The following is a 23389-nucleotide window of genomic DNA, read 5'->3' as shown; positions in this document are numbered from 1 at the left end:
ACCAAAGTGGATAACCTCGCATTTATCCTCGTTATATTGCATCTGCCATGCTTTTGCTCAATCACCCAACCTGTCCAAATCATACTGGAGTTTCTCGGCATCCTCCTCACAGCACACATGCCCACCCAGCTTTGTGTCATCTGCAAACTTGGCGATATTACATCTAGCTCCCTTGTCTAGATCATTACTATATATTGTGAATAGATGGGGTCCAAGGACCAATCCCTGCTGTGCCCCACAAGTCACTGCCTGCCGCTCGGAAAAAGAACCATTTATTCCAACTCTTTGCTTTCTGTCTGCCAACCAGTTCTCTCTCCAAGTCAATACCTTGCCCCCAATCCCATGTGCCTTAACTTTACACGCTAATCTCTTATGCGGGACCTTATCGAAAGCCTTTTGAAAGTCCAAATACACCACATCCACTGGTTCTCCATTATCTATTTTAGCAGTAACATCCTCAAAAAATTCCAGTAGATTAGTCAAGCATGATTTACCTTCTATAAATCCATGTTGACTTTGTCCGATCCTGTCACTGTTTTCCAAGTGCTCTGCTATTACATCTTTTATAATGGACTCTAGCATTTCCCCACTACCGATGTCAGGTTTACCGGTCTGTAATTCCCATTTTTCTCTCTACCACCTGTTTTGAATAGTGGGGTAACATTAGCTACCCTCGAATCTATGGGTACTGTTCCAGATTCCATCGAATGTTGGAAGATGATCAGTAATGCATCTACTATTTCTAGGGCCACTTCCTGAAGTACCCTAGGATGTAGATTATCAGCCCCTGGGGATTTATCGGCCTTCAATCCCGTCAATTTCCCTAACACCATTTCCCTACAAATACTGATTTCTTTCAGTTCCTCCCTTTCATCAGACCCTTTAAGAACATAAGAACATAAGAAATAGGTGCAGGAGTAGGCCAATCGGCCCCTCGAGCCTGCTCCACCATTCAATAAGATCATGGCTGATCTGATCCTAACCGCCAATCTACTATCGCAGAACCATCTCCTGAATCTAAAAGAATTAGACACACGAAATAGGAGCAGGATCAGGCAACACGGCCCTTGGGCCCGCTCCGCTACCCACAGGGCCATGTCCGATCCGAACCTAGACTTATGTCCAAATTCCTGCCCGCTCCCCGTAACCCTTTATTCCCTTTACTTCTAGGAAACTGTCTATTTTTGTTTTAAATTTATGTAATGATGTAGCTTCTACAGCTTTTTGGGGCATCATATTCCATGGACCTACCACCCTCTGAGTGAAGTAGTTCCTCCTCATCTCAGTTTTGAAAGAGCAGCCCCTTATTCTAAGACTATGCCCCCTAGTTCTAATTTCACCCATCATCGGGATCATTCTCCCTGCATCCACCCGATCCAAACCTTTCACAATCTTATATGTTTCAATAAGATCGCCTCTCATTCTTCTGAACTCCAATGAGTAGAATCCCAATCTACAAATCCTCTCCTCATATGCCCATTCCCTCATCCCCGGGATTTACCGAGTGAACCTTCTTTGTACTGACTCGAGAGCAAGTATGTTTCTTCTTATGTATGAACACCAAAACTATATGCAGGATTCCAGGTGCGGTCTCACCAATACCTTGTACAACTGAAGCAATACCTCCCTATTTTTATATTCTATCCCTCTAGCAATGAAAGTCAACATTCCATTTGCCTTCTTAATCACTTGCTGCACCTGCATACTAACCTTTTGAGTTTCGTGCACCAGGACCCCCAGATCCCTTTGTACGTCAGTACTTTCAAGTTTCTTGCCATTAAGATAATAACTTGCTGTACGATTTTTCCTGCCAAAGTGCATAACCTCACACTTTCCGGTATTGTATTCCATCTGCCAAATCTCTGCCCGCTTACTTAGCCTGTCTATGTCCACTTGCAGGTTTTTTATGTCCTCCTCACTCACTACTTTCCCTCCCATCTTAGTATCATCTGCAAACTTTGATATATTACACTCGGTCCCCTCCTCCAAATCGTTAATATAGATTGTAAAGAGTTGGGGACCCAGCACTGACCCCTGCGGATCACCACTGGTTACTGATTGGCAGTCTGAGAATGAACCATATATCCCAACTCTCTGCCTTCTGTTAGATAGCCAATATCTATCCATGCCAGAATATTACCCCCAATCCCGTGATTTTTTTATCTTAAGCAATAATCTTTTGTGTGGCACCTTGTCAAATGCCTTTTGGAAGTCTAAATACACTACATCCACTGGTTGCCCTTTATCCACCCTATATGTTACTTCCCCAAAGAACTCCAGCAAATTTGTCAAACATGACTTCCCCTTCATAAAACCATGATGACTTTGACCTATTAAATTATGATTATCCAAATGTCCTGTTACTGTCTCCTTAATAATGGATTCCAAAATTATACCTACCTCAGTTGTTAGGCTAACCGGTCTATAGTTTCCAGCCTTCTGTCTGCGGCCCTTTTTAAATAAGGGTGTTACATTAGCAGTTTTACAGTCTGCCGGGACCTTTGCTGAGTCCAGGGAGTTTTGGAAATTATTACCAATGCATCCACAATCCCTACCGCCACTTCCCTCAAGACCCTAGGATGTAAGCCATCAGGTCCAGGTGATTTATCCACCTTGAGTCCCATTATTTTACCGAGAACCACTTCCTTAGTGATTTTGATCGTGCTTAGCTCCTCCCCCCCTTTAGCCCCCTGTTTGTCCAGTGTTGGGATATTCTTAGTGTCCTCTACTGTAAAGACTGATACAAAATATTCATTCAGTGTTTTTGCCATCTCCATATTTCCCACCATTATTTTCCCGGTCTCATCCTCTAAGGGAACAACATTTACTTTAGCCACCCTTTTTCTTTTTATATAAATATAAAAACTCTTACTATCTGTTTTTATATTATTGCTAATTTACTTTCATAATCTATCTTCCCTTTCTTAATCAATTTTTTTGTTATTTTTTGCTGTCTTTTAAAGTTTTCCCAATCCTCTATCCTCCCACTAGATTTGGCTACCTTATATGCCCTTGTTTTTAGTCGAATACTATCCTTAATTTCTTTACTTAGCCACGGATGGCTGTCTTTTCTTTTACACCCTTTTCTTCTCAGTGGAATATATTTTTTTTGGAAGTTGTAAAGTAACTCCTTAAATGTACAACACTGATCATGTATCGTCTTACCCTTTAATCTATTTTCCCAATCCACTCTACTCAATTCCGCTCTCATACCTTCATACTCTCCTTTATTCAAGCTTAGCACGCTTGTTTGAGATCCAACCTTCTCACCCTCTAATTGAATATGGAATTCAACCATGTTATGATCACTCATTCCAAGGGGATCCTTTACTAGGACATTTTAAATTAATCCTGTCTCGTTACACAGGACCAGATCTAAGGTTGCTTGCCCCCTGGTCGGTTCAGTTACATACTGCTCAAGAAACCCATCCCTAATACACTCAATCAACTCATCCTCAAGGCAGCCCAACCCAATTTGATTTGTCCAATTCATATGATTGTTAAAATCCCCCATAATTATAGATGTTCCCTTACTACAAGCCTCAACTATCTCCTGATTGATACTCCGTCCAAAAAAGTTGCAACTGTTTGGAGGCCGATAGACTACGCCCACTAGTGTTTTTTTCCCCTTATTATTCCTTACCTCCATCCAAACTGTTTCATTATCCTGATCTTTTGACCCAATATCATTTCTCTGTATTAAAGTGATTCCTTCCTTTATTGACATAGCCACCCCACCTCCCCTTCCTTCCTGCCTGTCCTTCCTGATCGTTAAATAACCTGGTATATTTAATTCCCAGGCATTGTCACCCTGCAGCCATGTTTCTGTAATGGTCACAAGATCATACCCATATGTAGTTATTTGTGCCATTAACTCGTCTATTTTCTTACGAATGCTACGTGCATTCAGATAGAGAACTTTCATATATGTTTTGTGACACTTTGTTCCTGCTTTTGCCCTTTTTATTACTTTACCTTTTACTCCATACCTTCTGCCCCTTCCTGACACGCTCTGGTTTTTAATTTCCCCACTACCCAAGTCTATGACCTTCTCAGTTGTCATTTTTATTATTTGCACTCTAGGAACCTCCCCCCGACTAGTTAGTTTAATAGCCCTCTCTACAGCCCTAGTTATATGATCCGCCAGGACTCTAGCCCCAGCACTGGCCAAGTGAAGCCCGTCCCAATGGAAAAGCTCCCTCCTGCCCCAGTACTGGTGCCAGTGTCCCAGGAAGCAAAACCCATTGCTCCCACACCAGTCTTTGAGCCACGCATTTAACTCTCTAGTTTTATTTGCCCTTGCCAAATTCGCTCGTGGCTCTGTTTTTTAATTTGACCACTAGCTGCTCATACTCCTTTAGCAGAACCGGCTTCCTAATACTATCTACCTCGTTTGTACCAACATGGACCATGACAACTGGATCCACCCCCTCCCACTGCAAGTTTCTTTCCAGCCCAGAGGAGATGTCCTTAACCCTGGCACCGGGTAGGCAACACAGCCTTCGGGACTCTCGCTTTCGGCTGCAGAGAAATCTATCTATCCCCCTAATAATACTATCCCCTACCACTACAACATTTCTATTTACTCCCCCCTCTTGAATGGCCCTCCGTTCCACGGTGCTGTGGCCAGGTTGCTCATCCTCCCTGCAGTCCCTGCTCCCGTCAGCCGTGCCTCAGTTGGAAGCACCCTTGACCTGAGTCACTCTCGCTCTCCCCACTCCAGTGACTTGAGCACCAAAATCCAGGCTGACACTCCAATGCAGTAGAGAGAGTGTGCTGCACTGTCGGAGGCTCTGTCTTTCAGATGAGATGTTAAACCGAGGCCACGTCTGTCCTCTCAGGTGGGCGTAAAAGATCCTATGGCACTATTTCGAAGAAGAGCAGGAGAGTTCTCCCCTGGGTCCTGGGCCAATACTCAATCAACATAACTAAAACAAATTATCTAGTCATTATCACACTGCTGTTTCTGGGAGCTTGCTGTGCGCAAATTGGCTACCACATTTCCAACATTACAACAGTGACTACACTTCATTGGCGCTAAAAAGTTGGGACGTCCTGAGGTCATGAAAGGCGCTGTAGAAATGCAAGACTTTCTTTTTTCTTTCTCTGGGAGCTCACCCACCACCAATGTTAGGCCGACTGGTCTGTAGTTATCTGATTTATCCCTTTCACTCTGATTGAAGAGAGTTGTTATATTGGCAACTGCAGGCATGTGGCACAACTTCCATATCCAAGGCTTACATGGAATTTTACAGCACAGACACAGGCCATTCGGCTCGACCTGTCCACGCCAGCGTTTATGCTCCACACGAGCCTCCTCCAACCCTACTTCATCTCACAATATCACCACATCCTTCCATTCCTTTCGCCCTCAGGTCCTTATCTAGCTTCCCCTCAAATGACATTCGCCTCAATCACTCCTTCTGATAGCATCATCCACATTCTCACCACTCCCTGGGTAAAAAAATTTCTCCTGAATTCCATTTTGGATTAATTAGTGACTATCTCATATGTATGGCCCCCAGTTTTGGTCTCCCCCCACAACTAGAAATATCTTCTCTCTGTCTACCCTATCGAACCCCTTCATAATTTTAAAGACCTCTATCAGGCCACCTCTCAGTCTCTTTTCTAAAGAGCCCCAGCCTGTTTAATCTTTCCTGATAGTTGAAACCTCTCAGTTCTGGTAGAAAACTTTTTTGCAGCTTCTCCAGTGCCTCTATATCCGTTTTATAATATGGGGACCAGTGCACAGGATGTTTGGAGCATTGTCCTCAAGGCCTCTTTTATCTCCTCTCTGTCTTCCCTCAGTATTCGAGAACACAGTCATCAGGTTCTGGGGCCTTTGGCACTTCAATACAAAGAGGAAGCAGACATTAATGAGAAAATAGCCGTGGCCTGGGAGAGCCGCAGGTGATGATGGAATGGGCGAGGTATGCGAGAGCGTGAGGTGCTCAGAGGAGTAAGGGGTCTTCAGGGAGCTGGTAATATCTGGACAGAAAGGAGCCTTCCGCATATCACAAATATTTAACATGGTAATGGCTTTTCAGAGCAGTGGAGAACAGAGTATCCATGGAAGCAGGTTAACTGATTTGCTTAATTTCTACTAAACTGACAATGTAAACCATCTCTGACTTTACAGGCTGTTCTGGCAGCGACAGAGAAAAAACATCTCACACCCACAGAATTTTTCTTGAGTGAGGTCTTGCAAAACATCTGATCCCTCGGATGGAAGAAGGAGGCTGTGAAGCTGAGACTGAGCGTTCACTGCCTGCTGCTTCTCTGTGCCCTCTCCTGCAATGTGTTGCTGCCCACAGTCCCCGGGTACAGTTTCAATAACTGCATGCAGGATGCCAACCACAATGGTACCTTTAAGTGCATCCACCGCTTCCTGACACAGGTCTCTAGTGCCGTGTCCGACCTCCCAGCCAGCACCGTGCACTTGAACATCTCCCACAACTGGCTCACCCAACTGCAAGCGGACAGCTTCCACAGCCTGCCCAATCTGCTCACCCTGCGGCTGGATTACAATTGGATTGAGAATGTTTACTGCAGTTTGTTCAGTAATCTCACCAGCCTACTGACCCTCAACCTGTCCTACAACAGTATCTCTCGTCTGAACTCTTCGGTCTTCCAAGAACTTGAAAAGTTAGATCAACTCCTGCTCCATCACAACCGCTTAGCCACAGTTGAACCCAAAGCCTTCGCTGCATTGGACAATCTTCAAACACTTGTCTTAAGCTCCAATAAACTCCAGAATTTCTCCCATCTGGTGAGCGCTGTCTCTGGGCTCAGTAATCTGATGGTCCTTGATCTGGGCAACAGTCAACTCGCCTCCCTGCAACATCGCACCGCCCTCCCACCCTCCCTCCGAAACCTCTCCCTCTCTAACAACTCTCTCACAACATTTGACTGCCAGCGGGACTTCCTCAGCAACATTCTCAAGTTGGATCTGTCCAATAACAAACTCTCCGAAGCTTTGGAATTTTCTGAAGTTGACCTGAGGAACATCTCGTGTTTGATCATCAAGAACAACCCCTTAAATGTCACTGAGTTTCTCAAATCTGCAAACCTGGATCTACAGAATGTTCAATTATCTGGGTTAAGGCTGCACAACCAGAGTAAGCTGTCCAACCTTTGCCACTACCTGGTCTCAGGCCTATGAAGAGCCTGGTCCTGCAGAACAATCAGATCTTATTCCTCCCTGCCCATTCCCTATCACAGTGCCCACCCATCACCAGCTGGGATTTATCACACAATCTCCTGACATCTGTGGCCTGCTTTGAATTTGCATCGAAAAGAAAGCAAGTTGTTTCTTTCATTATCGAGCACAACAGAATCAACAAGTTACCTTCCTGTTACAAGGACAGGAGGGCAGTCACGGTGTTTCCCAAGCTGTTGCTCCTAATCTTTCGCTACAACAGGAGTTTCACCATTTATAGTCAAGCCTTCTCTTATGCTCCCTATCTCCGGACCCTAAAGCTGAGCATTAACAACATTGCTGTCATCAACAAGGCTGCCTTTTCTAACCTCACCAACTTGCAGGAGCTCCGACTCAACAACAACCTCATAACTGACATCTGTGAACACACCTTCAGCAACCTTGGGAGTCTCAGGAATCTCAATCTCAGAAACAACAGGATCTCAATTGTTTTCATCAAGGTGTTTGCAAATCTCAATTACCAGGACACCTTGGACCTGGGAGGATCAAAATTCGAAGCCTCACCAGCCAGTCTTTCTGTGGATTACATAAGCTGACCAAGCTTTATCTCGATAGGAACTGTATAGCTCGTATCAGCAGGGAGATCTTCGACATCCTCCCATCATTAGGAGCGTTGGACTTGGACAGTAACCGGATCAGATACAACACTGGCCTGATTGCAGCATCTTCCTTTGTTAGCCTCACAAAGCTGTACATTCTCAAACTACAAGCCCAGCAATCCTGCGGCATCAACATTATTCCTTCAAAGTTTTTCAATGGCCTCATCTCTTTAAGAAGCCTGTATATAGCAGTGAATAAAATGTCGCTGTCCAAAGACAGGTTTGAAGACCTGATCAATTTGAGAATCCTCTCCATGCTCGATGCTTGCAACGGGATCCACAGTCTGAATCCAGGGATCTTCAAGAATCTCCAGAGTCTAAAGAGACTCAACCTTGAAAATGTCGGCCTCCAATGCATGTCTCTTGACATCTTTGGAAACCTTTCCAACCTGAGGACATTGTTCTTGGGGAAAAACGCCATTCAGATCATCAATAGCACGGTTGTGGAACACCTGCCCTCCCTGACCTACCTGGATCTGCGGAAGAACCCGTTCCCCTGCACCTGTGACATCAATTGGTTCCAAAACTGGTCCCTGTCCAACCCCAGGATGCAGATTATCTATTTTTACAACCAGACCTGTGCAGATCGGCCAACTGAATACTTGTACAAGTTTGATGCTCGCGTTTGTTACTTGGCCATTGGGCAGATCATGCTCCATATAACTGTGCCGGTCTTGATCTTGTTCATTTTTATCCCTATATTCGACAGCAAAGGGTACTGGCACATCAAGTATGGGTTTAATATTTTCCTATCGTGGTTGAAAATCCACAGAGGGAGAGGAGAGAGTCAGCAGTCCTACAGGTATGATGCATTTATCTCCTATAATTCTCAGGCCGAAGACTGGGTTCTGCAAGTGTTGGTGCCAAACCTAGAAACGAGAGGACCTCAATGCTTCAAACTCTGCCTCCACCACAGAGATTTTGAGCTGGGCAAATATATCATCGACAACATCGTGGACAGCATCTACCAAAGCAGGAAGACCATCTGTGTGATGAGCCGCAACTACCTGTACAGCGAGTGGTGCTCCATGGAACTGCAGCTTGCGAGCTACAGGCTCTTCCACGAGCTGAAAGATATCATCATCCTGATCTTCTTGGAGACGATTCCAGAAGCTGAACTCTCAACCTACCACAAGACGAAAAATGTCATGAAAAAGAAGACTTACATCCAGTGGCCATCAGACATCGAAGCTCAAAAATTGTTTTGGGTCAAATTGAGAGATGCGATTAAAGGCTCCAACTAGGCCAAGGAGGCGAATCCCGCTGCTGAAAGTTAAGCTTCAAGGCCTAGAAATCTGCAGTCTTACCGCAGGCCCTTATGGCCAGATTCGGGGTGACATGGTGGCTGCCGCACTTCCCATGTGTTTTGGATTGCGCCGCTCAACTAACCGCCCTGTATTAATTGTGAACAACTCCCCCAGTGGCTGCGGAATGGCCGGTGGAACGCTGCTGACTTTCAGTGGGGGAGACTGCAAATGGTCTTGCAGGACGACCTCGAACAGCTCTGGCCCTAGAACGCCTGGCTGCAGACTGCACCACCTCGGCATGGGTGGCAGCAGCCTAGGCTGGCTGACAGGCAGCGGCAAGGGCAATGGTGGAGTGGAGAGGTGGGAGTAGGAATGCTGTCATCCTGAGAGAGGGCAGCAGGTTCCTGCTCCCCAAGCCCACTGCCACACCCTCCGGGACGGTGCCTCAACATTCCTAGCAATCTGTTGGTGGCCAGATGGTGGGGCGGCTGTGACACCCTGCAAGCCCCGTTCGACACTGGTAAACCGAGCCATGGTGGCAGCAGTCTGAGCTTGGCTGGCAGCAAGCTGAGGCTGCAGGAGAGCACTCTGATACAGCGTGATCGTCCAAATGGCGCTCCAAATGGAATGACAATGAGGAGCTGCTTCATCAAAGAACCTCCCCTTTAAGTAGTGGAGAAAGCCGAGGCCTAACATGACTTGCAGTTAGACTGCACCTGATATTGTCCCATCTGTTGAGCTGTAAACCAATGAGCAGCGGGTTTACTGCTCAGATCAGCACTATAATCATGTAAAAGAGCACTTAGCATGCATTTAGCGTGCTACTTAGACCACTTTGCCCAGACGCAGCTAAGTAACGCTGGGCCATGACGCCGTCCATTTTCAGGCCATATCCGATTTCTTGGCCCGTGTTCCTCAAAGCCCCTTTGGTTCTACTGGCAGGATACCCACTCATCTCGGAACCCGCTGCCACACGCTTCCATCCACCACCGACACAGTCCCTCTTTATTGATAATCCTGTCATTGCTGCTATTGATCCAGGATATGGCAAAGGTACAGACAGACAATGTAATCACAGAATAAAGCCTTAAACTTCTCACCCCCATATGTCGGCTCACTGTCGTCTTTCCATCCAACACCTGTTCGAATCTGGGACAAACTGATGGAGTGAACGACTCCTCGATCCGTGGTAATCTGACACTGGTGGACATCAATCCACTGCACAAGACTGTCCACACTGGAGCCCAACAGGAGTTCTCAGTCACACTCCCAGTGGCCTGAGGATTGGCCGGTGTGAGAAAACCAGCTAATTAACCTTTCATATTCGCTAATTTTCATACAGTACTGGCTCCCATGGCAGGATAGCCCTGGTGCTAACCATTGCAGGTAATTTCAGGATATACCTGCAGGGACGGCGATAACAGGTAATGGAAAGATATCCCTGGTGGGACAGTGATTACAGGTAATGCCCAGATGCCCCTGGTGGGACGGTGATTACAGTGAATGCCCAGATACCTCTGGTGGGACAGTGATTACAGGTAATACCCAGATACCCCTGGTGGGACCATGATAACAGGTAATGCCCAGATACCCCTGGTGGGACAGTGATTACCACCTTTCACCACCTCAGGACTTCCCAAAACACTTTACAGCCAAAGAAGTGCTTTTTGAAGTGCAGTCACTGTTGTAATGTAGGAAACGCAGCAGCCAATTTGCACACAGCAAGCTCCCACAAACAGCAATGTAAAATGGCCAGATAATCTGTTTATTAGTCATTTTGATTGAGGGGTAAATATTGGTCCTGGACACCAGGGAGAATGACCCTGCTCTCCTTCGAATAGTGGCCGTGGGCTCATTTACATCAACATGAGAGAGCAGTTTAACGTCTGATCCGAAAGACAGCACCTCCTACAGTGCGACACTCCCTCCCTCCCGACAGTGGGGCGCTCCCTCAGTACTTCCTCTCAGATAGTGCAGCGCTCCCTCAGTACTGATCCTCCGATAGTGCAGCACACCCTCAGTACTGCCTGTCCGACAGAAACATAGAAACACAGAAGATAGGATCAGGAGTAGGCCATTCGGCCCGTCGAGCCTGCTCCACCATTCAATGCGATCATGGCTGATCATCCAAATTCAGTACCCTGTCCCTGCTTTCTCGCCATATCCCTTGATCCCTTTAGCCTTAAGAAATATATCCAACTCCTTCATGAATATATTTAATGAATTGGCATCTACTGCCATCTGTGGTAGAGAATTCCACATGTTCACCATTCTCTGGTAAAGAAAGTCCTCTTCTTTTCTGTCCTAAATGGCCTACACCCTAACCTTAGACTGTTAACCCTGTTTCTGGCCTCCCCGACCATCGGAATCATCGTTCCCGCATCTGGTCTGTCCAGTCCTGTCACAATTTTATAAGATTATGATATCCCCTCTCATTCTACTAAACTCCAGCGAGTACAAGCCCAATCGACCCAATCTATCTTCATACATCATTCCTGCCATCCCAGGTATCAGCCTGGTGAATATTTGCTGAACTCCTTCCATGGCAGGAACATCCTTCCTCAGACAAGGCGACCAGAACTGCACGCAATACTCAAGATGTAGTCTCACCAAGGCCCTGTACAACTGGAGCAAGACGCCCTTGTTCCTGTACTCCAACCCTCTCGCTACAAAGGCCAACATACCATTTTCCTTTTTAACCGCCTGCTGCACCTGCATGCTTACCTTCAGCGACTGCTGCACAAGGACACTCGGGTCTCGTTGCACTTCCTCTTCTCCCAATCTATTGCCATTCAGATAATAATCTGCCTTCCTGTATTTGCCACCAAAGTGGGTAACCTCACATTTATCCACGTTATATTGCATCTGCCATGCTTCTGCCCAATCACCCAACCTGTCCAAATCATCCTGTAATTTCTCAGCATCCTCCTCACAGCACACACGCCCACCCAGCTTTGTGTCGACTGCGAATTTGGAGATATTACATCTAGTTCCGTTGCCTAGATCTTTAATATATATTGCGAATAGCTGGAGTCCAAGGACCGATCCCTGCGGTACCACACTAATCACTGCCTGCCACTCAGAAAAAGACCAGTCTATTCCAACTCTTTGCTTTCTGTCTGCCAACCAGTTCTGTATCCAAGTAAATACCTTGCCCACAATCCCATTTGCCTTAAATTTACAGTGCGGCACTCACTCTGTACTGTCCCTCCAACAGTGCAGCACTCCCTCAGTATTTCCCCTCCGACAGTGCAGCGCTCCCTCAGTATTTCCCCTCCGACAGTGCAGCGCTCTCTCAGTATTAACCCCCGACAGTGCAGCAGTCACTTAGTACTGCCCCTCCGACTGTGCAGCGTTCCGTCAGTACTGCCCCTTCGACAGTGCAGCACTCCCTCAGTACTGATCCTCCAATAGTGTAGCGTTCCATCAGTACTGCCTATCCGACAGTGCAGTGCTCCCTCCGCACTGCCCCTCCGACAGTGCAGCGCTCCCTCAGTACGGCCCCTCCGCCAGTGCGGTGCTCCCTCAGTACCGCCCCTCTGACAGTGCAGCACTCCCTCAGTACCGCCCTTCCAACAGTGCAGCGCTTCCTCAGTACTGCCCCTCCGAAAGTGCGGCGGTCATTCAGTACTGCCCCTCCGACAGTGCAGCACTCCCTCAGTACCGCCGCTCCGACAGTGCAGCGCTCCCTCAGCGCTGCCCCTCCGACAGCTCAGCTTCCCTCCGTGCTGCACCTCCAACAGTGCGTTGCTCCCTCAGTACTACCCATCTGACAGTGCGGCTCTCCCTCAGTACTGCCCCTCCGACAGTGCGGCGCTTCCTCAGTGCTGCCCCTCCGACAGTGCAGCACTCCCTCAGTACCACCCTCTGACAGTGCGGCTCTCCCTCAGAACAGCCCCTCCGACAGTGCAGCACTCCCTCACTGTCACCCTCTGACAGTGCCGTGCTCCCTCAGTACCGCACTTCCGACAGTGCAGCACTCCCTCAGTACCACCCTCTGACAGTGCAGTGCTCCCTCAATACCACCCCTCCAACAGTGCAGTGCTCCCACTGTATTGCCGCTCCGATATTGCAGCATACCCTCGGTACTGCACTGGGAGTGTCAGCCTGGAATTTTTTGCTCAAGTTTCTGTATTAGGATTATGAAACCACTACCTGCTGACTCAGAAGCAAGATGCCGACCCACTGAGCCGCAACTGACTCGATCCAGAGCATCCTATACAACATGAGTAATAAACCTTGGGCAATTCTTAAACATGTTCCCATCATTACTGGCAGGTGGATCACGGAGTCCAGTTTGGAAGTTCCACCCTGCTGGTCTCTCCGTCCAATCCCCCTCAGTGTCTCTGGACTTTCTGCTGGAGTGACTGCAGGAGACCAGCGATGATTCCACGGGATCTCGGGAACTGAGTGGGACAGCATGGCTCACGCACTGCTCGAAATCACAAGAGAACCTGCCTCAAAATTTATAAAATATTTCAGTATTTGGATTGCGCCGTATTCCCTTTCGAAGCACTAGACAGGAGGACGGGCAGTACAAGGCTTCAGACTGCAGGAATATGTCAATGGACTGGTCAGGTGGGCAGAACAGAGGCAAATGGAATTCAATCCGGAGAAGTGTGAATTAATGCATTTGGGGAGGGCTAACAAGGCAAGGAATGCACTTTAAATGGTAAGACATTGAGAAGTACAGAAGATCAGAGGGACCTTGGAGTGCAGGTCCACAGATCCCTGAAGGTAGCAGGACAGGTAGATAAAGTGGTTAAGAAGCCATACGGGATACATTCCTTTATTAGCCGAGGCATAGAATATAAGAGCAGGGAGGTTATGCTTGAACTGTATAAAACACTAGTTAGGCTGCAGCTGGAATACTGTGTGCAGTTCTGGTCACCACATTGCAGGAAGGATGTGATTGCACTATAAAGGGTGCGGAGGATATTTACGAGGATGTTGCAAGGCTGGGGAAATTTAGATATGCGGAAAGATTGGATAGGCTGGGGTTGTTTTCCCTGGAACAGAGGAGGCTGAAGGGAGACCTAATTCAGCTGGATGTAATTATGAGGGGCCTAGAAAGATTGGCTAGGAACGACTTATTTCCCTTAGCAGAAGGGTTCGTAACCAGGGGGCATAGATTTCAAGTAATTGGTCGGAGGTTGAGAGGGGATTTGAGGAGAAATATTTTCACCCAGAGGGTGGTAGGGTCCGGCGCTCATTGCCTGAAAGGGTGGTAGAGGCAGAAGCCCTCATCACATTTAAAAAGGACTTGGATATGCACTTGAACTGCCGTAACCTACAGGGCTACGAACCAAGAGCTGGAATGTGGGATTAGGGTGGATTGCTCTTTGTCGGCCGGCACGGACGATGGGTCCAATGGCCTCCTTCTGTGCTGTAAATTTCGATGATTCTATGATAAGGACGCACGGGTGCGTTATATCCAGACTAGTCATTTGTGCTTCATCCGTTGTAGATTAAATTCACTCAAGTGTCTTCCGTGGCTCAGTGGGCAGCACTCTTGCCTCTGCATCAGAAGGGCGGGGGTTGAAGTCCCCACTTCAGAGAGTTGAGCCCATAATCCAGGCTGACACCCCCAGTACTGGCATTTACCCCACAACGTGGCTGATTGCCCAGGTATGTCCAATCCACAGTAAATGGATAAATCACTCTCCCATCATTCCCCTCCCAATCTTCAGTGAAGTGTTGGAAGGAGTCATCAATAGTGGCATCAATCATAACCCGCTCACCATTAATCTGGTTAATAATACCACTTCGAGATCCGCCCAGAATCACCACGGTTCCCCAATAAGAACTTACATTTCTGTAACGGCTTTGAACACAGCGAAACGACCCCAGGCAGTTAACAGGCAAAAAAGACCAGAGCCCAGTCGAAGAAGATATGATGAGGGGTGACAAAAGGCTGGGTTCAAAGCGATGGGTTATAGAGGAGGAACGTGTGGTGGAGAGGCGTAGGAAATTAGGGAGGGGATCCCAGTGTGTGAGCCCTAGGCGGCTGAACGCACGGCCGCCAATAGTGGGATGAAGGGAGGCCTGGTGCGGGGACGGGTCGGGCGATGTTAGAGGTGGGTCAGAAGTTCCCCTGCGGATTAAATAGGATGCCGAGGTTGCAACCAGTCTGGGTCAGCCTCAGGCAGTGGCCAGGGGGAGGGCTGGAGTCCCTAGCTAGTGAACAGAGTTAGTGGCGGGGTCCGAAGACAATCGCCCAGAAATTCGCGTCCCAACGCGTGAGTGCGCACGGGGTACTCACGCGTAGACCCAACGAAAGTGCCGGTTTCGTGCATGCACTGTGCATGCGCGGGAATCCGGCACTTCCATTCCCCTGAAAGAAGGGGTTAAGAGCTGGAAGGCGTGCGCGGGAGAGTCAGCGTGTGCACTTTGAACTTTCCATTTTTTTCCAGGTTTCTCCGGGAAGGTAAGTCTCCAGAAGTTAGACATGTAAAAAGCAGTCGCAAGGCCTGCTTTTAAAATGGTAAGTGGTGAGTTCATTACAATTAAAACATTTTTACCACAGGTTTATTATTTTTAAATAATTTAAAGAAAGGTAAGTTTATTTTTTAGCCGCATTAGAAAATGTAATACATTTTTTCAAAAATTTAAATTGTTATAAAGCCATAGAGTCATAGAGTTATACAGCACAGAAAGAGGCCCTTCGGCCCATCGCGTCCGCGCCGGTCATCAATCCTTGTCTAATCTAATCCCATTTTCCAGCATTTGGCCGGAGCCTTGTATGTTATGGCATTTCAAGTACTCATCCAAATGCTTCTTGAATGTTGTGAGTGTTCCTGCCTCTACCACCCTTTCAGGCAGTGAGTTCCAGATTCCAACCACCCTCCGGGTGAAAAAGTTCGTCCTCAAATCCGCTCTAAACCTCCTGCCCCTTACCTTGAATCTATGCCCCCTTGTTATTGATCGCTCTACTAAGGGAAAAGTTCATTTCTATCTACACTATCTATGCCACTCATAATTTTGTACACATCAATCAGGTCCCCCCTCAGCCTTCGATGCTCCAAGGAAAACAACCCCAGCCTGTCCAGTCTTTCTTCATAGCTGAAGCGCTCCAACCCAGGTAACATCCTGGTGAATCTCCTCTGCACCCTCACCAAAGCAATCACATCCTTCCTATAGTGTGGCGACCAGAACTGCACACAATATTCCAGCTGTGGCCTAACCAACGTTTTGTACAGCTCCATCATTACCTCCCTGCTCTTATATTCTATACCTCGGCTAATGAAGGCAAGTATCCCATATGAATTTTTAACCATCTTATCCACCTGTTCTGCTGCCTTCAGGGATCTATGTATATACACACCAAGGTCCCTCTGATCCTCTGTCTTCCCTAGGGTCTTACCATTCATTGTGTATTCCCTTGCCTTGTTAGTCCCTCAAAAATGCATCACCTCACACTTTTCACGGTTAAATTCCATTTGCCACTGTTCCGCCCCTCTGACCAACCCATCTATATCATCCTCAGGCTGAGGCTACCCTCTTCGCTATTTACCACCCTACCAATTTTCTTACCATCTGCGAACTTACTGATCATACCTTTTACATTCACATCCAAAGAATGATTGTTAACCACAAACAGCAAGGGAACCAGCACCGATGCCTGCGGTACCCCACTGGACACAGGCTTCCAGTCACATAAACAACCTTCGACCATCACCCACTGCCTTCTGCCACTAAGCCAGTTTTGGATCCAATGTGCCAAGGCACCCTGGATCCCATGGGGTGTTACATTCTTGGCCAGTCTCCTGTGCGGGAATTTATCGAAAGCCTTACCAAAATCCCTGTAAACCACATCCACTGCACTACCCTCATCCACACACCTAGTCATCCCCTCAAAAAATTCAATCAAATTGGTCAGACATGATCTTCCCTTGACAAAGCCATGCTGACTATCGCTGATTAATCCTTGCCTCTCCAAGTGGAGACTAATTCTGTCCCTCAGAATTTTATCCAATAACTTCCCTACGACTGATGTTAGGCTCACTGGCTTGTAATTCCCTGGTTTATCCCTATTACCGTTCCTGAATAATGGTACTACGTTAGCTGTTCTCCAGTCCTCTGGCACATCCCCTGTGGCCAGAGAGGTTTTGAAAATTTGTGTCAGAGCCCCTGCAATCTCCTACTTTGCCTCACACAGCTGCCTGGGATACATTTCGTCCGGGTCTGGGGATTTATCCACTTTTAAGCATGCTAAAACCTTATTACCTCCTCCCTCACGAGGCTAATATATTCAAGTATATCACAGTCCCCCTGCCCGATTACTATGTCTACAACGTCCTTCTCCATAGTGAACACACAGGCAAAAAAATCATTTAAAACCCCACCTTCATCTTCTGGCTCCACACAAAGATTTCCACTTTGGTCCCTAATGGTCCCTACTCTTTGCCTAGTTATTCTCTTGCCCTTAATATATTTATAAAACACCCTAGGATTTTCCTTTATTTTGCTCGCCAGTGTTATTTCATGGACCCTCCTCGCTCTCCTAATTTCTTTTTTAAGTATCCCCCCGCACTTTTTAGGGCTTCCTCTGTCTTTATTCCTTTGTATCTGCCAAAAGCAACCATTTTTTCCCTAATCCATTCTCGTATATCCCTTGACAGCCAAGGTTCCCTGGGCTTTTGCTCACATCCTTGACCTTTACGGGAACATGTTGCCATTGTACTCTCTCAATTTCCTTTCTGAAAGACTCCCATTGCTCCGATGTTGGTTTTCCTACAAGTAGCTGATCCCAGTCCACTTTGGCCAGATTCAGCCTTTTCATATTAAAATCGGGCTGCCCCCAATTTAGAGTTTTATTTCCGGTCCATCTCTGTCCTTTTCCATGACTACCTTAACTCTCACCGAAATATGTTCACTGTCACCAAAGTGCTCACCTACTAACACTTCTACCACTTGCCCGGCCACATTCCCTAGAATTAGGTCCAGCACAACCCGCTCTCTTGTAGGACTTTCTACATGCTGGATCAAAAAGCTCTCTTGGATGCACTTTACGAATTCTGTACCCTCTACGCCTTTCACACTCTGACTATCCCAGTTAATAGTGGGGAAGTTGAAATCCCCCACTATTATTACCGTATTATTTGCATATTTCTCTGAGAATTGCCTAATTATCTGTTCATCTATCTCCCCCTGACTGTTTGGGGGCCTATAGTACACTCCCAGCAAAATGCTTGCCCCCTTTTTGTTTTTAAGTTCTACCCATATGGCCTCGTTAGAGGAACCTGTTAATATATCATCCCTCCTTACAGCAGCAATTGACTCCTTAATTCATATTGCGACACCCCCTCCTCTTTTACCCCCCCACCTCTCTCTCGCCTGAAGATTCTATACCCCGGAATATTGAGCTGCCAGTCTTGCCCCTCCCTCAACCATATCTCCGTGATAGCAACAATATCATACTCCCATGTATTCATCAACATCTTCAGTTCATCCACCTTATTCCCAAGACTCCTTGCATTAAAATAAATGCCATTCAGCCTTGCCCTTCTCCCTTGGCCGTTACATATTTGCTCTGCCTTCCAAGCTGACTAGTTTTTTCCTCTATATTTGGCTGTCCATCACACCCTATTATAGCTCCACTCTGTATCCCATCCCTCTGCCAGGTTAGTTAACCCCCCCAACAGTGCTAGCAAACCTCCCCGCAAGGATTTTTGACCCGTTCTGGTACAGGTGCAACCCCTCTGACTTGTACAAGTCCCACCTTCCCCAGAAGCTGACACAGTGTTCCAGGAAACTAAAGCCCTCCCTCCTGCCCCAACTCTTTCGCCACGCATTCATCTGCTCTATCCTCCTATTCCTGTACTCACTAGCACGTGGCTCCTGGAGTAATCCAGAGATTACAGCCTTTGAGGTCCTGCTCTTTAATCTGCTACCTAGCTCCCTAAATCTTTGCTGCAGGACCTCATCCCTCTTCCTACCCATGTCATTGGTCCCAATGTGAACCACGACTTCTGACTGTTCACCCTCCCCCTTCAGAATGCCCTGCAGCCGTTCAGTGACATCCTTGACCCTGGTACCAGGGAGGGAACAAACCATCCTGGAGTCACGTCTATGGCCACAGAAATGCCATATTTTCATCTTACGATATAATCCCCTACCACTCTTGCTCTCCCACTCTTATTCCTCCCTTCCTGAGCATCAGAAGCACCCCCGGTGCCAGGACGTTGGCTGCTACTGCCTTCCCCTGGCAAGTCATCCCCCTCAACAGTATCCAAATCGGTATATCTGTTTGAGAGGGGGATGGCCACAGGGGTCCCCTGCACTACCTGCCTGCTTCTACTGCTCCGCCTGATGGCCACACCTTTCCCTTCTGCCTGTGCAGCCCTTGCCTGCGGTGCGACCAACTCATAAACTAAATTATTGTTTAAAATAGTTATTTCATGTAATTTATAGTTATTTTAAAAATGTGGTTTATAAAAAAAAATTATTTGAAGTTTTAGTAATGTTTTGGGGCATATAGTGTTTATAGGTTTGACAGCTCTTCCTGTCAAAATTATGAATGAATCATTCCCTGCCACAATTGGCTCTCCATGGCCCACGTGATCCCAGGGGACGCATCGAACTAACTGCGCCCCTGGGATACACAAGCACTGCACGCCGGCAGTTGGAGGAGGCCCAGGATCGGAATCCCATGTGGGCCCACACCTCAATGACCCGTGCGCAAGGGAAGTGCAGGTCGGGGGGCTTGCACCCGCAGGAAGCCTCCGACCCGAATTTCTGGGCAAATGGCTTCACTCTTCCCAACATTCAATAGGAGGAATTTCTCCACATCCAGAACTGGAAGTCAATGTGACAAATCATAGGCAACGCAGAGGTTGAGAGAGGTGGTGGTGATGTCAGCACACATGTGGATACTGGTGATGTGTTTACAGATGATATCTCCGAGGGGCAACATGTAGATTAGAAATAGGAAGGGGCCATGTATAGATCCTCGGTGGACACCTGAGTTGACGGTGCAGGAGCAGGACGAGAAGCTGTTACAGGAGATTTTCTGGCTATGATTAGATAGGTAAGAGTGGAACCATGGAATGGGCAGTCCCACCCAGCTGGACGACAGTGGAGGGATGTTGGAGGAGGATAGTGTGGTCAACTGTATCAAAGACTGCAGGCAGGTTGAGAAGGACGAGGAGGGACAGTGCACCACGGTCCCACTCACAGAGGATGCCATTTGTGACTTTGTGAGGCCGTTTTAGTGCAGTGGCGGGGCCGAAATCTGATTGGAGAGATTCAAACATGGAGCTGCTGGAATGATGGGCACGGATTTGGGAGGCGACAACACGTTCAAGATCTCAGCCCATCAGTTTCAGCTGCTTCATCAATGACCTTCTCTCTGTCAGAATGAGACGATTCTAGTGATCAGCTTCTTTCACAAACTCCTCCAATAATGCAGCATCCCAAAGCCTCTCAGTGCGAGTCGTGGCTCAGTGCATCTCCCTACCTCGCCTCTGAATCAGGAGGATCCACGCCAGAGGACTGAGCCCATGCCAACTCTACGGGAGAGAGCTGGAGTGAGCGGGGGAGTGTTGTAGTGAGCGAGAGAGCTGGAGCGAGTGGGTGAGTGCGTGAGTGAGCGGGAGAGCTAGAGTGAGCGGGGAAGTGAGCGGGCAAGCTGGAATCAGTGTGGGAGTGGGTGGGAGTGCTGGAGTGAGTGTGGGAGTGAGCGGGAGAGCTGGAGTGAGTGTGGGAGTAGGCGGGAGAGCTGGAGTGAGTGTGGGAGTGAGCGGGAGAGCTGGAGTGAGTGTGGGATTGAGCAGGACGGCTGGAGTGAGTGTGCGAGTGAGTTGGAGAGCTGGATTGAGTGTGAGAGTGGACGGGAGAGCTGAAGTGAGCGGGGGAGTGAGCGGGAGAGCTTGAGTGAGTGTGGGAGTGGGCGGGAGAGCTGGAGTGAGTGTGGGAGTGGGCGGGAGAGCTGTAGTGAGTGTGGGAGAGGGCGGGAGAGCTGAAGTATGTGTGGGAGTGGACGAGAGAGCTGCAGTGAATGTGGGAGTGAGCGGGAGAGCTGGAGTGAATGTGGGAGTGAGCGGGAGAGCTGGCGTGAGTGTGGGAGTGAGCGGGACAGCTGGAGTGAGTGTGCGAGTGAGCTGGAGAGCTGGATTGAGTGTGGGAGTGGGTGGGCGAATGGGGGAGGGCGCAGGAGTTCGTGGGCGGGTGCTGGAGAGTGCGGGAGAGTGCAGAAGTGATGATGATCAGCAATTATCTTATTGAATGGTGGAACAGGCTCGAGGGGCCATACGCCCTACTCCTCTTCCTAATTCTTATGTCCTTATGTGTGAGCTGGAGTGAGCTGCAGAGTGCTGGATTGAGCTGGAGAGTGCTGGAGTGAGCTGGAGAGTGCTGGAGGGAGCTGGAGAGTGCTGGAGTGAGTTGGAGAGTGCTGCAGTGAGCTGGAGAGTGCTGGAGAGTGCTGGAGAGAGCTGGAGAGTGCTGGAGTGAGCTGGAGAGTGCAGGAGTGAGCTGGAGAGTGCGGGAGTGAGTTGGGGGAGCTGGAGTGAGCTAATGTAAGGTAGAATGAGCTAAGGTGAGGTAGAGTGAGCTAAGGTGAGCTGGAGTGAGCGGGAGTCAGCCAGTCCCACTCACAGCACTATACTCATTAGATATTTGCATTCAGGACATGAAAATCAGTCCTTCATACACTGCACTAACTGACTCGAAACTAACGCTTGTTACAACACATAAAATCAGTAGGAAAATTCTGACCTTGAGCTATTTTAAACCAGGTGCAGAGGGTGTGGGTTTAGTACTCTGCGTGGCAAACAGACCGACCAGAATCACACACCACCCACAGTCCAACTCCGCTAACAGTCGTTTCCACGCCCTGACCTTCCCCAGCCCACCAGCTTTAAAATCCATTCCAGCTACACCTCTCCAATCAAATTAAAATCAAATCAAATCAATTCAACATTTATTGTCATTTTTAGTGCACAAGTGCAGTACAACGAAATGTAAGCTTGCGGCTCCCGAGAGTGTACATTTAGATTAAGACATTTAAACATTCAGCATACATTTGGCTTGTAGTATATTAACATAAAACATAACCATAATAAAGTGCATTGGCAGATGTGTAGGCTTTAGAGTTTATTTGTGGAGTTCAGTAGGATGACAGCCCTGGGAAAGTAGCTGTTCCTAAATCTGGTCGTACGGGTGTGAAAGCATCTGTAGCGTCTCCCAGATGGCAGGATGGCAAACAGACTGTGGCTGGGGTGGGTAGGGCTGGGGTACAGTCCCCGGGCACTCCCTTTTACTGGCGTACAGTCCCTGGGCCATCCCTGTTACTGGGGTACAGTACCCTGGCACTCACCTTTGCTGGGGTACAGTCCCTGGGCACTCCCTGTTACTGGGGTACAGTCCCGAGGCACTCCCTGTTACTGGGGTACAGTCCCTGTGCACTCCCTGTTACTGGGGTACTGTCCCTATCCATCAGTTCTCCTCCTGTACCATGCCAAATCACCATAATCTGTGTTGAAACCAGACAAGGTTGGCTGGATATTTTATTGTGGGAACAACCCCCACTAAATAAGACGAATGATTCAGCTGTGGTCGGCTGTCGTACATGTAGGTGGGTGTGAGTGCATTGATCAAAAACCAAGTTACCTCTATTTTAAAGGATTTGTTTTTAATCAGGGCATTTTTGGTCTGATGAATGAAGATTTAAAGAGCATGTGTATGATACTGAAATGGCAGTATGGGATTGGCAAGGAGAGGCCATTCCTTATAAACTTGCCGCTGCTCTTTGAGAGATTGATTAACCTGGAGGGGAAGGGCAATCCAACAAAGGCCATTTAGGATCATAGAATGGTTACATCACAGACGAAGGCCATTCTGCCCATCGAGCCAGTGCCGGCTCCTGCAAGAGCACATCAGCTAGTCCCACTCGCCCACCATTTCCCCATAGCCCTGCAAATTTATTTCCTTGAGATACTTATCCAGCTCCCTTTTGAATGCCATGATTGAGTCTGCCTCCACCACCCTCTCAGGCGGTGCATTCCAGATCTTAAATACTTGCAAGGGGGAAAAATTCAGTATCGCCCCGTTTGGGGCGCCATTAGTGGCCGTGCGCAAAGTTTAGCGCCTGGCACTAATTATCACCTCCAACAGCAAACTTGGCTTTTATCACCCCAGGAGGTGAATGGAGCGCTAAATCATATGCTCCATACCTGTCTTAAGGCACAAAGGCCGAGGAGCGAGGCGCTACCTCAGAGCGCTGGCGAAGCTCATGTGATGTCAGTCAGCAATGGAACACAGACACACTGGCGACGGCCAGTTCTGACGAAAGGTCATCGACCTGAAACATTAACTCTGTTTCT

The 23389-nt window shown here is 48.0% G+C and overlaps 1 pseudogene; it reads left to right on the top strand.

Annotated features, from left to right (window-relative positions):
• Nucleotides 1-7158: 7158 nt before the first annotated feature.
• LOC147085825 (uncharacterized) overlaps nt 7159-23389 on the top strand; it is a 34741-nt pseudogene continuing 18510 nt past the window's right edge.

Source organism: Somniosus microcephalus, unplaced genomic scaffold, assembly GCF_052327205.1.
Source record: "Somniosus microcephalus isolate GS21.2 unplaced genomic scaffold, FLI_Smic_1.0 unresolved_chr8, whole genome shotgun sequence".
Classification (NCBI taxonomy): Eukaryota; Metazoa; Chordata; class Chondrichthyes; order Squaliformes; family Somniosidae; genus Somniosus; species Somniosus microcephalus.
This window is presented reverse-complemented; position numbering and strand designations above follow the sequence as displayed.